This window comes from Aptenodytes forsteri, unplaced genomic scaffold (assembly GCF_000699145.1).
Source record: "Aptenodytes forsteri isolate BGI_AS27 unplaced genomic scaffold, ASM69914v1 Scaffold57, whole genome shotgun sequence".
NCBI lineage: Eukaryota > Metazoa > Chordata > Aves > Sphenisciformes > Spheniscidae > Aptenodytes > Aptenodytes forsteri.
In genome coordinates, this window is record NW_008796220.1 from 1,867,285 (window position 1) to 1,883,286 (window position 16,002).

Sequence of the window (16,002 nt, forward strand, 5' to 3'; positions counted from 1 at the left end):
ACCCCGCCCTCTTCCCAGAGACACTGCAATGGGACAAGTTGCTTAATTGGTAGGAGTGGGAGCTCTTCTTGACTACAAGAAATAAAAATAAATAAATAAATAAAATAAATAAATAGAAGAAGGAGAGATGGGGAAAGGAGAGTGGGGGAGAGAGGGAAAAAAGAGAGAGCAACTTTTTTTCCCCCCCTTCTTCTCCTCTGAAGGAAGCAGCAGTGTCTCCTTGCAGAACGACAACCCTCAGGATACAGCAGTTGTCTTCAAATCTGTGACCATAAAAAATCATTATCTCTGTGAAATACAGCAATTTGGGAGATAATCAAACAGTGACCAGGGGGCAGAGCTGCCAATCTGAAGGATTATGCTCTGTGCACGCTTGATTCTGTCTGACCTTCCTCCGAGCCAGCTGTCAGCTTGGCGAAAACGCACACGGATCGACTCAGGGCACATTCATTAGACTGTCTTCGGTGAAGAAGTCATTTGCATAAAACCCCAGCTTTCTTAATTAGTACTTCATTTTTCCCTTGACTTATTTTGTGGCTAAGTTCACTCGCCCTTTTTTTTTTTTTTTTTTACTTGCCAAAAAATAAAATGGGGGAGGAGACCTCTTTTTTTTTTTTTTTTTTAATGTGGGGGCAGGAGGGAATATGACTTGCAAATTAACTCAGTGATAATTAGCCTATTAACATTTTCAGAGATGTAGGAGGTTTCCAAACTTTTAAAAAAAAAAAAAAAAAAAAAAAAGAATCAGAAGGGGGAAAAAGTGTGTTGGGGAATACTGTAGTTGAAATTTATTATCCGAACTTCTGGATTGACAATATTGAAATGTTGGGAAAGAAAGACTGTACAGTCCATGTATTGAAAAATCTCTCTCCTTCTTTTACAATGATACATACTCTTTACTCATTCTCAAAGACTACTTAGGAAAATGGTGCTTTATCATTCCCATGGACAAGCAATGGAAGTTTTTGTTGTTAGAAAAATAAAAATATATTTTTCTTCTACTGCAGTTAATATTGAGTGAAATGTTTGGATTAGGAAGAAGTTAATCACATGCTGCAGTTTTACCCAGACTTTTCTTGTATGTACCAATAATGATTTTCACATCCCCTAAAAGCTTCAAAACCATAGTTGTGTCAAAATAAACTGCAAATTGTTGTGTGAGTATAAAGTATTCACTTAAGATGCACTGCACTTTACCGATTTAAAATTGTTATGCGATCGCTAGGAACAAACATGCCACAGGAATGATTGCCTTGTGATACAAAGAGTGTTCAGAGTAAAGAGAGATGCCAAATTAGTGCAGACATTATCAAATTTGTTCTTTAGTTCAAAGTGGATGCTAATGATGCTTGTTCTCTGTTTGATATTCTACTCTTGCCTGATGTCAGAAGGTATTTCAGAGTGCTCCTAAGTTTAATCACGAACTAGTTCCAACTTACATCTCAGTACCACTATCAGAGCATAATTATTGTGCAAGGGGAGGGAAATCCTGAAGTCCAAGCAACATCCTTGTCACTGATGAATCAGAAACTAACAGAGATAAAAGGCATACGCATCCTGTAACGCTGCCTTTGTGGCAGCATTCTGTTTAAACTGGTGCAAAAAGCAGTAAAACTTGCTGCCGTGTTTTGTAAATTCCTCACCATAGTGCAAGAGAATAAAAATGTACCTGGGGACATCTCTGTTCTTAGATAAATACTGCAGGTCTTCCTCCGGTTTTACAGTTCTTTTCCAATACAGGACTTAAACAGAGTTTTAAGACAAGAAAGGTGGCTGCAAGCCAAGATATTGAACATCCCTAAATTTGAAGAAACGAAGGTGGCTGCAAGCCAGGATATTGAACATCCCTAAATTTGAAGAAACAGGACCGACCTTTGGAAGGCAGAGTATTTCAGGTAACTGTTTATTAGTGAAATGAATAGTGCCAGGACCCGTTCTCTGGTCCTGAGGGCGATAGGCTCAGACTGGTCGTGTGCATACTACTAAATTGCCTCAGCTTCCAAACCAGCATGAATGCATCCAAATTGCCTAAAAGGAATTGTCCTTGGCCCACACTAAGACCCCAAATATGCTGTGAAATCATTTGGGAGAACACTAGTTGGTCTGGAACAAAACCACGCTGAAGACTGCTGTGGATATATAACAGTACGGACAGCCACACTTTAGTGCCTGTGTCCATTTCCAGCAGCGCTTTGTTTACTTGCCCAGATGTACCCTCGGCTGTTTCCATTTGGGAATTAAAACTAGTTTTGAGGTCCATTTCAAATTTTGTTCACTGGGATGTTGCAAGAAATATGCTTGAGGAGTTACCTTGAAAACTCATATATGTATGTTATCGATACTATTACTAAAGAGGCAAATTAATGAAATATTCTGAAGACTATGCATATAGACTTTTTATAGACAGAATGAATGCAACAGCATGTCAGGCTCTTGCTTTTGTGAGTTATACATTGGTGTGGATTAATTAACAGCAGTGAACTGCTTCTGAATTTCAGCTGCTGCGGCCCTGCTCCAAAGGACTTCCACATTTCTGAACACACATTATCTTCCTCTCGTGATGTATATTAGCAATATTTCAAACGTGCCAAGAGCAGCTGTAGTTATGGAAGACTAATGCAAACAACACAGAAGTCAATGGAAAGATTGTAAAGTTTACTTCAGCGATTTTTACACTTAGTTTCTCCCAATTAAATTTGGAAGTTTATGGGGACGCGTCAGAAAAAGTCTCTAATCTTCAGATTTTTATTGTTTATGTGTAGACTAAAGATACCCAACTGACTGCTAGGAGCTGTTCAATAAAGTTGGATTAAAATAGGAAAAATCTCTAAAAAATGCCTACACAGTTTCATTCTCATAGGGGGAAAAAAAAACCTCCTGGGGAAGAGCTGGATTTTGGAGCTGACCAATATGCAGTCCTTCTGTGAATTATGCTACACTTATCCTCAGTAGGTTTTGGGTATATCCAATACACTCTCAGCCTCCCAGCATTTAAAATCTACTGTCTGTAGCCTTTGATGAACTCCCGTAACCTTCTGTTACTCTGGGAAAATTTACTAGATTGCAAAAGATGAAAATTGATTTCATTACTAGACCAAAAGATTCAGCAGTAATTCCCGATTTAGTTACTAAGAACAGTCTGAAGTCTAGTTATGAAATTTTCACACTACTTTTACGCCCTCTCGGTGCCACCACACTCAGCAGACCTGTTCGTTCAGCTCTCCGCCTTCATACCCCAATTCCAAGCCTCCTGGCACGGACCTATAGATGCTTTACTCATGTTATTCAGAGCCCTCTCCTTATTCTAGTTGCCTCTGAATCACAGCTGTAATTCAGAAAGGTCACGTTCTCAGGTGTAAATAAAATATTGTTCCTATGACACATTCATACAAGTCCAAGAGCAGACATCAATCACTGCTGGTTGATTCAATGCAATAACAGCTACTTTAGGTCCTTATCAAAGAATTCATTATGTATTTTCATTCTAGGCGAAGGTCATTTTACCTGACTTTTCCAACACCAAAATTAAGCATTGAGTCTGAGCTAGTTGACTACGCTCTTGCTAGAGTTGGAAGGAGATTGGTATGTCAAGACAGAAATCAATTCCAACTAAAAGAGACACTAATTTTATGATGGGACGAATTATTCTCCCTACGATCTAGTCTCTCCCTGATGACCATTGGGGTATGTCTTGACAGTTAACTTAGTCAAGGAACATTATTTCTAGAAAACTACGGTTGAGTGAGATGGGTCAAGGGATTAATTGCTTGATTACATGGTACAGAAAGCCTTGAAAGCTTTCTTGTCTTTGTAGTAATTTCAACATAGTATAATAACAATTTTACAGGTATAATGTATGGACCAGTTTCCAAACTCATTTTCTGACTTGTTTTGTCTCAGAGCATTGGGAATCTCAGAAAAGTGATTCTTATTGAATAATACTTATTTTTCCATAGGCACTTACCTGAGATAGTCCCTTTTATCCATTTTGACTCAGATGTACCTTAGCTAACAAGTTAGGTGTGCCATTTGAGCTGCTAGTGTAGGTTCCTTCATTAGGGAATAGGGAGACACATGAATCCCTGGAGTGTGATTAATCTCACCTACAAGAAGTGATTTAGACATAGGAGTTGAAATGTTTCTCTGGATGTGTCTGTCTGACTGCAGGAGACTAGATATCTAAGTAAGGCTAGGCTCCTAATTTTTTAATGGCTAAACTGGAATAGAGTTTGTTGATTACTCCTGTGTATCATGTAGATTACTCCTGTGTATCATGTATAGCACCACTGAATTTATTAGAATTGTCATGAAATAAAGCAGTATTGCAGCCTTCAGTGATTTTATAATGAGTGCTCGTAGTTGATGGTTTCCCAAATCCATGAGTTCTAGGTGCCCAGAATATACTGAATATTTTCTAGTGTTCTACTGCTTCCACAACTTCTTTGTGCGACACCCAATTACCTTCTCTTGCATTATCCTGAGATTGTAAGGTCTTTGGGGCAAAAGGCATCTGAATTGTGGGTGAAGACTCAGTGGATCACTGTTCAGAAATCTCCACGGCTGATTTCAGCAAGAAAGCACATTACAATGCTACATGGAGGTCCTTGTGGAGAACAGTATAGCTGCATCAGAATGCTGCTGTTTCAGCTAGTAAACCTTGTGTCCAACCATAACATGTTATTGGTCAGTTCTAGATAGAGTCGCCACTTTTGACATTAAAAAAAAAAAATAAGAGCCCACAAAGTCTACAGTAAAATCCGTAAGGCTGGATGGTAAACCCCAATATAATATATATACATATATACGTATATATATACGGATGTATATGTGTATATATACATATATATAAAATATATACACTGCTCTGAGTTACTCTTTGCAAGAGATAAGGCTGGATGGTAAACCCCAATATAGTAAAGATATGCCAAGAGCTCCTGGCAAAGGGATGGAGATACACACCCACCTTGTACCCCCACCTTGAATGACTGTCTGCCTTCAACCCCTCTCTTTGGCTCCTTACAGATTTGTGGATACACCCTGACGACAGTTATGTATGGACATAACTTACTGACTAAATAACAAAATAGGGCTTGCTTCCTGAACAAAGCACTTTATAAAAATATTAACAAAAACGTGTAAAGGAAATATGCTCCTAGGTCTTCACTGGTCTTAAGGAAGACTTCACTCATTCAAGACACCTCCTTGGTAAGATGTGTTTTTTCACAGCCTTCAGCATTTCACATCATGTCTTCTCATTGCTACTTATTTTATTCCCTGAATTGCTGTATTTTTTTTTTTTATTTTCTTTACTATCTCTTCTTCTCTCTCTCTTTTTAACTGCTAAAATTTAACCTAAATTTCCCTGCCACAGCTTAAATTCATTACATCTTGCTCTGTCCTAGTTGACTAATGAGAATAATTATCAAACTATTTTTCAACATGAATTAGCTACTCAGGCTAAAATAAAACCACCAATCTCATTTTCAGTGAAAATCCTGAGTCTGGCCAACAATTGCAATCCCTGAAGTAAAATAACAGGGTTTTATTTACTAAAGTCTTCAGTCTATTCATTGGTTTTTATTGGCATTGAAATAACATTTTAGCAAGATTATATTGCATATCTTTTTTTTTTTTTTTTTTAAATATGGTGGGTTAATAAGCTCACAATTAAAAAGCCTCTGTTAATACTCTGATATTGCCACCAGGATCGAAAAGGGATTAGTGCCAGCATTCTAGGCTACTAAAGCATGTGCATACTACTGAACGCACACTCACTGGAATGCTCATTTCCAGAAAAAAAAGGGGCATGGAAATAGGATTCTTTCCAAGATGCTCCAAGCATCAGCCAAAGGAACGGATCTTTGTGCTGCCTTGGCACAGGGGATCTCTCAGCTGGCGTAAAACTAGTGTACCTGGCTCTTAAGTCAGCTTTTCCCTTAATATAGCTTGAAAATCAGCTGCACTAATGCTCGTCTGGGATATGATTCATGGAACCACAGGCAGCCTTGTAAAATACAGCACTTTCTACACTGCTCTGAGTTACTCTTTGCAAGAGCCAATAAAAACATGGCTTGGTGCTTTCAGAGATACGCTGTATTAAGATACATCTTACTGTGATGGAGAATAAATAGGTACAATTTAAAAAAAAAAGAGATAAAATATTATCATATTATCATGAATATCCTCAATAGTGGATCAAATCTTCCCCAAGAGGAGGGAGCAACAGGCCCAAAAATCACTGGGGATGAAAAAATGCAAGAAAACAGCTGTGGTATGAAAAATGAAGACATGATTCCCTTAGAGCAACTGCCTTGATTCCATCAGCTCAGATACTTAACGGAGCTTGCATTACAAGGGATGAACATGTAAAACCATGTTGAGTCAAACTCATTGTCCAGCATCAGGAAGGGTTTGGAGTCAAAGCATGAAGGCTGAGGAGCTCTGGGGGTAGTTCTCGCCATTGCCACAGGAATCCCATGTCGTTTTGGCATTACCTGAGCTCAGTGTGCCTCAGCATCGGCTCTAGACAACATTATCCCTTTGTTGAGACGGCTCATAAACTTTCCAAGGATTGTGTCTCACCATGTGTTTGCACCATCTCTGTATTGAATGGTTCCTGAGCTCACCTGGAACCTTGGGAGTACAAATACCTCCAGAAATAAAAATGATAGCAGATGGAGGGACTCTCCTTACAGCATTTACATACCCATTGCTAATCACAGAAGTGCAACAGCAACACAGGTTAACAGTGGTGTGAGTCGACATCCCTCCAATGTAGTCCTGTGTCTAATCTGTGCAAGAGGATAATCTTCTTCTGATGCTTGCTAAGGGAATTACACCACAGGCATAAAGAAACACCATTTAGTTGCCTAAATATAGGTGCCATGTCAGCAAGCAAGGTTATCTAAAGCATCCCCAGAAGACCTACGGGGACTCACTCCTCTCTGGAGTAGCAACTGGAGGCCAAGCAGGATATCTCGTGGTATCCAAAGCAACACTAGATGCCTCCATTAAGGTGGCTGAATGCCCCTCACATTTGCAACTCAAGAAGTTTTACATCTGTCTGTTCCTAGTGTCATCTCTTGGCCCAACGCTGAAAAAAGAAAAAAACAGGTTTGGCAGCATGACTATATTTTTTCCTACATCCTGATTTTACCTATTGCTGAGGTTTTTTAACAAAATAAAATGAAAATGCCTATTCTGAATAATTTAGAACCTGTAATTTGACTGATTTTTATTACGAAATGTCTTGTTTAACTTTCTGCTAATTTTACATGGAAAAAAAAGTTAAAATCATATGCCTTAGCATTATCAAAATAAAGTCCAAATTTTTGACATTTTAATTAATGTTTTTTAAAAATATAACCTTATTCTGAGGAAGAAAATATCATTTTCACCATTCTGTGATTTTTCAAAACTGTAAAATGAAAAGAGAGCTAAAGCATATATCTATCTTTCCCCAGTTATGCAGCTAGTCCTGCTGCTGCTTTTACAGAAGGCATAATTAGAGAGACGGAAAAGATTTGAACATAGCAGGAGACTTCACAGAGATTTCTTGGTGTTCAGGAACTGGACAATGACGACTGTAAACACCTGTAGTTTCCCAACTGAAATACCTGGTAAAAGAGGATAACACTGAGCGGAGAAGGAGATGCAGCTCTCTAAAAGAGCGGCTGGTAGCAGATCAAATTTTTCATTTATACAGTGACTCTGAATTCACTGGATTGTTTGATGGAGAAAGTCGTCTTCAGTGACAACACTGAAACTGCTTTTCCATGGATTAAAAAAGACATCAAATATAATCTTAAAATAACAGACACGCTTTAATTTCAGTTCCAAGATAAAAATAAAAGCAATTAATGCAAGTTTTTGTCACCTCAATGTAAATGAGAAAGACCCCAGAGAACTCAACAGAATTATTCCAGATTTTCACGGATATAAAACAAACCAGGATTTTAGTCATCTTACTTGAATAGAATTAAAATGCAACTTCAAATTATTTCAGTTGCCTAGACATATTTATCAACGTTGAGTGTCATCTCGTCTGCAAGACTCGGTAACAAAAGGTTTATATCAAGTCCAGAACTTCACTGTACTAAGTGCTGTTCCTACCATAGAAAAGGCCGGATTCTGTCCTATTTGCAGTCTGAATAAATGAGGCAGATAAAAATCAGGGATAAGGAAATGATATTGTCCCCTTTTTTAAAGATCATGGAATGAGGCACATAGCAATTAAGTGTCACAGCCAAGGTCACATTGTGATTTGCAATCCATAGCACATCTAGGTTTTGAACCCATGTTTCAAACTTCACAACCAAAGCAGTATTTTTTTTAATATTAATTTTTTACAAAGCAAAACATTTGTGTTGGATTTTTTTCATGGTTAGCGTATGATGTGTCAAATGCAATTTAAAAAATTATATAGCTTAACAATTCTCTGTTTACTTAATTTACTCTGTTTTCTGTTTTTTTCATTTAGAGTGATAAGGCTTTTTTTTTTTCTTCTTTGGGGGGGGGCTTTTTGTTTAGGTATCAAACTGCAATCTTACATAAGTCCAAATAAAATAAAATGAAATAAAATTGCTACCTAAATACCATTACCTGAAATTTTGAAACATTAAGACTTCAAAAGGGTTAATTAATTACATTAGCTGTGTCATTATCCTGGCAACATTCTGCCGGAGGGTGTATAGATCTATTCAGCTGCTGAGTTTGAAAGAGCTGTGTCCTTCTCTCACAGAAGAAAATTCATCAGACATTAAAAACATAGTCATTAGCAGAACATATTGTTTTCTCTCCACCAGATTGGAGAACATCAGATGGAATAATCAAAACAAATATTAAATAAATATTTTTTAAAAAAAATATGGAACAGACCAGAATTCATCACAAGTCAGAATAGATTTTTTCCATGATAAATTGAAACTGCTTAATATTTATTGAATGTGGAGAACAAAACTCTCCACAGTCTCACATCTTTGTAGTCAAAAGTGGATGTAAAACGCTCCTGTATTAGAATGATAAAATGATGCTATCACTTTTAACAGGTGTAAATAACTGTATAGGATGCATCTAGTATAAATATAGAAAAATTGGTAAAATAAAGAAAGGACAACAAAGGTGCTTAAAGGTATGAAATGGGTTCCATGTAAAGGGCGATAAACTAAAATAAAACTCTTCAGCCTGGAAAGACTAATTGTTTCAGGATGTGACAGAAGTCTATGAAATCATGACAATCATGGAGGAGGTGAAGAAAGAACAATTATTTGCTATTTCTTGTAATACAAAATCTAGGAGGTACCAAATAAAGTTACCTAAAGGTGGGCTCAAAATGATTAAAGGAAAGTACTTTTTCATGCAGCACATAATTAAACTATGAAACTCATTGCCACAGGATGTTGTGAATGTCATAAGTTTTCACGGGTTCAAAAAGCAATTAGATACAAACATGGAAGGAAAAGCCTTCATAGACTACGACAGACAAAGAAATAACCCCCAGGTCAGGAAAATGCATAGCCACAGATTGCAGGAAGCTGGAAAGCTAAAATGTGGGAACATCAATGTATATTTTCCTTTTTATGCTCCTTCCCAACAGGCAGTCATTACTGACCATCGCTGGAGACCGAAAAACTGTGGTCTTACTGTATTCAGTAAGAATTCATTCAGTATTCATCTTCTTTTACAAACCATTTGAGAATTAGTCTAAAAATTTTAGCCCCAGAGTGAGAGGAAATATTTTTTAAATTATAAACATATCCTATGTTTTCATGTGATGCTGTAGATCTAGTACAAACCCCTGTGGGTTCATCTTTTCTGCAGTGCTAGCCAGCGGTATTCTGGGGCACATCATGAGGAACACGTCAGACGCTTGTGATAATTTGGGAAGGTCTTTCCTGTCAGAAGAACTTGGAACTGCAGCCACCAGAAGTGGTCCTGTTGGAAACTCATCTCCATCATCTAGAAAAGCCAAAATGAGGGTTGCACACCCATTGTGTTACGCACTCATCACTGTGCGCTGCTATTAAATGCTTCTTAAACAAAACAAAAAAAATAGATTTTCATTTATGAGATGTCAGGGACCTAGAGGAAATCCTTGGTTTTAAAAAAAAATTAAAATTATCCCTGTTTTGATTTGAACTGTACAAAAAGTGATCGCAGTTATAAGCAGTCATACCCTGATGTCATTATTGGTAGGCGATGGGCTTACATGGAGCAGGACTCACAGCCCACGAGAGTACTTCTGATTTCACAGCCTGACATCAATTACTTTTTCCCTGGGCATGCCCAGGTGCCCAGAGTGAAGTTACAATAATGCTAGTAGTTAAAAATGCTACTTTTAGCATTTAGAATGCTAAATGAATGAACTTTCATCTGGCATAGATGTAGAAACGCAAGGCACAGTAGGCAAATAAAAATTTTCAAAAGTATATAAATCAATCAAATCTGAGTAACATTTATGATATTGGCACAAGGCACTGTCTTGACACCGGGGCCATTCCCTGACAAAGTTCACAGCCCTGTAAACTGCCTCAAAAAATGATCACAATTTTTATAAGAGAACCAAAACAGATGCATTTTCCCAAACATTATCCAGAGAGTCAACTTCAAATGTGGGAATGGTTCCCTTACAATTGGCAGAAATTATGCTATAAAAGCTGAACATATGTACAAGATATTTTGATTGTTTTTTCCTTTTTTGCTGTTGTTATTTAGAGATCTAAATAGAAATTTCTAATATTCCAGTGATGTAAACTGTGTGACTATAAATAAAAAATCTCGAAATCATAAGAAACTAATTTCATTCATGATAGGAAGAAAAGTTTGAGGATAAAAAAATGAAATCCAGCAACAACTCTGCCTTCCAAAGCTATTAAAGAGGGAAAATCAATAATTGGTCTCATGAACAGTTAATTTTGGAGTGGTAGTTGCTAAGAAAGAATTTGGAAGGACCCACCACCAGCCACATAGGAAATGGTGTACAGCAAATAAGCAGAAAAGCTTATGAAGCAGATCTATAGACATGCTTATGTATTAAATACACTAAGAATATATACATCTCTCTTCTCACACAGCCAATCTCCACATGATCCCAGGCACAAAATTTGAAAAATCTGTGCTTACTGATAATGTATTTTTACACAGAGAGCTAAGGGGCAAATGGGAATCCTGGCAGTGGGCTTAGACCCGGGATAGGAGAGCAAAAATATTACATCTACCCAATTTGGACAAAGCACTTCCCTAAAGTCTCTGTTAACTCCGTGCAATGCCCACACCCCTCAGGATCTGTCAACGAACACCACCGTGTAAGAGACCATGTTCTTTCCCCTGTACCGGGCTTTTCAATTTCCAAAAGTCTACTGGACTCATGTTAGGAAACGGGGAGGCTAAGGGTGTTCATTAGCACTGACAAATGCATTGTAATGTTTCTGGAATCTTACTAGATTCTAGAAGAGAAATAGGAAGTATCCATACTTTCTATTTTTGTTGTCTCCTGATTCATCCTAAAAAAACTCTTCTTGTCGGAAAGCTTTTTTTTTTCAGTTTATCATTGAATACCAAAATCATGACATGAGCTGAAATTTCTGAATCCACCTTAAAATGTCAGTGAGGGAATTTGCTGGTTCAGCCCATCACTTCATACTTGAATTATGCAGCCTGAGTTCATTTACAAAGGTCTTTTGGTCACTGACAAGCACTCAAGACCCAGTTCAGGTGCCTCATGGAGACACCGAGTGTAATTTGAGATGCCAAAGGTATCCCGAACATCTGCAGGGGCCAGCTAGATCTAACTCGGGACTTTTGGGAGACCTTACCACCTCTGCAGCAGCAGTTGGGAGTTGCTGCATATCAAATGGCATCGTAAGCTGAACTGAGTGCTTTGAGAGATTTACAGACAAATGGCTAATTCTCCTTGATAGTCAGAAAGGCATCAGGAGCCCAGCTGGCCTGAAATATTTATTTATTTATTACTCCTTTTGTGGGTTTAATATAGTTGCCGACACATAGGTGTTTGGTGCATTTCAGTCACCTAAGGGTGCTTGGTTTCTGCTGTCACTCAGGATTTTCACAGATCACTGTATGTCACCTGTTGTATCCGTCAGCCCCTTGCAGTTGTCTTGGTTCCCAATGCTTTGGATACCTGTGCTGAGACAACTAAGCTGATCCTTACACCCGTCTGCCTGCTTAGACACAGTACTGCTGCCGCAGGCCTGACCTACTGAGTCTATCGGTATTTAAGACTGGAGGTAATTTTAAAAGAACTGGGATTTGCTCCATTAGACTTCCATTGAAATTCCTCTTTGTTGCTTCTAGCAGCTGCTGCAAGCCTGTAGCAAACCTTTTGAAGGCGGGTACCTAAAGACGGACACAAGGGTCACTTGAAGTTTCGAGGTGATCCCATTGCCAAGGGATCTAGTTCCATATCTGGGTGTCCCCATACCCCAAACGCTAAAGTGGAACTTATGCAACATACAGGTGTTCCCACCAACAAAGGAAGGAATAAATGAGCCTCCTCCAAAGCCTCGGTGAATGTTTTAGCCTCTAAGGTATAACAGGTGAAATAACACTACCTCCATTTTTTTTAAAAGTTCCTAGGTGGTTATTTCCAACACCATCTGGCTACCAAACTTCTACCTTCTCAAAATAAAACTTCCTAGGTGGTTATTTCCAACACCATCTACCAAACTTCTACCTTCTCAAAATAAAAGTGGAGTATGTTCCATCCCACAGTAGGGACCGATCTGTCCAGGTAGTATTACGGATGCCATCATAGGTATGCCTTCTATATGAAAGGTCCCACTGGAGCTCACTACCAAAACCCAAAGGGCAGGATTAGCTTCATAGATTGAAAATCACCTCTGTGCAAAGAGCTAACACATAACACGTAAGTATTTTCATCCTCATATTTTTAAGAATATTCAGCTAGTTGTATAGCTTTTGTACCAGATCTCCACACAGGATGAATTGTACTTACGGTTTGTGGGCCTGATGGCTGAAAGGTATGACAACAGAAATGTATTAATTATTTCCTATAGTAAATAATGTGGGCATTTAACTGCTATGTGTGGAAAATAAATAACTTGCTCCACTTCACAGTACTTTGAGGGGAAGGGAGAGATACTCATGAATGTGGATCTCTTTTTTTTCCCCCTCTCACTGCTTTTCCACTGATAATGTATGGGGAAAAAATGAAATATTAAGTAGAAATATTATAGAATGGCTTTCTGTTTCACCAGGGGATGACAGATGAAGTGGAGAGGATACCTGTTGAGCTTACGGAGCCGATTCATCAGCCTCCTGTTTGACCCACAGCTGTCACCTTCCTACAAATTAATATTTACCACTTTTAAATGCCTTCAACTTGGGAGGGATGAGAGGGGAGAGGAGGTAAGGCGGGGAAAAACCTAAAAGAGAGGTTTTGTGAAGAATTGCAGGGAACATAGTACATCATAAGCTAATTACAGCTCGGCCTGTCCAAGTGTTACTCTGCAATGGTGAATTATAGGCGTGAGGCTGCAGCACTTCACTTTCTTACTCATAACTAAATCAGAATCCTTTTAAGTTTTAATTAATCTGCTTAGCTTTAGTTGTGAGGGAGCAGGGGAGTGGGGAAGGAAGGCAGATTAACCCTTCAGTTGACAAGTACTTTCACAGTGTCTCCTCTTGGGCTATTTTTTTCTTAAACACCTGAGGGAGACAGCATTATCAGCCTGACGTGGGCGCCTATTAGGCTGTGATTTTTTTTTTTTTTTTAGAATTTGCCAGTGTCTGGCTAGTCCTTTCTATTTCATTATCAAAAACCAATTAATTTTCTGTAAAAGCATCAAATTAATTACAAAATACTATGGAAATATAAAGAATGGAGGAATTTCCCTCTTCCCTCCTCCTACCCTTGCCTCATTATGGGAAACATGTTGCGCCCCTTGGCAGCAAAGCCCTATTAAAGAACTACAGACTGTCTATCTCATTTAAAATTCTGTTGGTGGTGTCAGGAGGCCTGTGTGATGGGAGTAAGTCCATTTCCACCCACAGAGATCATTTTCCAATTCCCTAGCACAGAAAAATACAGTTACAAAGTCATTAGAAGTGAGGCTGGAAGAGACCTGAGCAGGAAAGCTAGTCCATGCCCTCTACCTGTTCACCAAAGCTTCCAGACATGGACACACTACAACCTTTCCAGGTGATCCACTCTGTTTTGCAATGATCTGTTTCATTAGAAAGATGTCCCTACAGCAGTTTATGTTCATAATTATTTCTCCCATACTCATTGAATATGGGGAATAGTTTTCTTTTTCTTCTTTATGTCTGTCTTCTAGGTATTTGGAGACTATTATTATGCCTTCATCAGTCTTTTCTCCAGTCTATTTTGTCCCTCTTCTTTCTATCATTTCTTTATAGGTAGCATTCACTGTGGCTCTTCTGCTCTGGGTGGTTAAAGTGACAATGGTAGGAATGGAAATCATCTACAGCTTAACTACCCCTGAATATAGACCTACGATTCAGATGCTTAAACATCAGTATTCAGTGCTATTTGAGATATCCTAGGATGTTCTACCTGTGTTCCAGCTGCCAGTTGTCCTTAGGTCCTGTGTCATGTCTGTTACGTCTGGGCAAATGCCACATCTGAAATGGCAGTAGATGCCTATCTTTAGACGAGAGAGTTGAGCCCCAGGTGAATGTCTGTAGGTTTCTACAAGAGAGCAAGTTTTCACAATACTCGGTGGGAATCTAACCAATGCAATTCACTGGGCCTAGAAAGAGAGATTCAGTTGACCAACTAGTTACTCAACTTAAAAGTAAGCTGAACCACTTTCTGGTCTCCTTTGACTTAGATATGAATGAGATCTCCACTGACTATAATGGAAGCTTAGATAGCTGGTACTTATGTAGATGCCTACAGATAGACACAGAGCTTTATGGATCTGTGTTTAGGGCTGACTCCCAACCCACTTCATGTGACTCCTTCTACATACATAGTAGGGTTGCAGACACTGAGATGTGGGGAAAAGAACACCATGTTTGAGAGACTTTCACAAAATGGAGATTTCAGAAACTGTAATTCTGAAAATCTCAGAATCCTTTGTATCTACAATTTCTACAGTAAATACCTGGCAAAGATTTACATTAAATGCCTCTGAGTTTTCATTCAGTATCTTTACTAATGGTGGGTGTATGTAGTTCTCTCCAAAGGATTTGTTAAAAATTAGTATAATATTTCCATCATACCCTCTCATTTCTGTATCTGCTGCAGAGGTGAATTCAGGTAGTGCTAGAGTAGATACAACTACGTTTTCTAATTTGGATCCATCTCATATAACTTTGGTTGTCTGCTAGACTAACAGACACATCTGGGTTTAGATCCAGATGTCTTTTGCTAGATCTGATCACCTGGGACACAATAACCATTCAGAAATGGTGCAACCCCTGTGTGCATGGTTTTATGTGCTTAGGTGGACAGTGCAATTGAGATGTCTGGGAGGGGTGATATATGTGTTTGCACAAAAAAGCAGATTTGCCATTTTGATTATTCCTATATGTTATAATTGCGATCTCCATAACTAGTACAAAAGGTTCACTGTATATTGGTTAAACCTACAGTTATATTGACCAAACTATGTTGGCCTCCTTCCTAATCTCCTTTGGATTTGTGTCTCTTACGTAATAAATGTACTGTGTTGAATGAAGAATGCTCATTGCCAAACAAAAAACAGTGCTCTGACCCCAGAACCCACTATCTTAAGGCATCGCAACTTTCCAGTAATGTAGCAGCCCTATCTCATTTTATTTTTGCTCTGAATTCTCCTTGTAGACCACAATTTAAGCAACAGGAGTATGTGGAGCCCTAAAGCAAAAACAGCTCCATTTGGCAGCTGATACATTCTCCTTAAGGCTATCAGAGCACAAGTAGCTCAAACACTCAGAGGACTGCAGGAAAAGCTGAATGTTGCCTCTGTAAAGACTAGGGTTTTTCAGGCAACACAGGAAGGGTGAATATGGGACGAA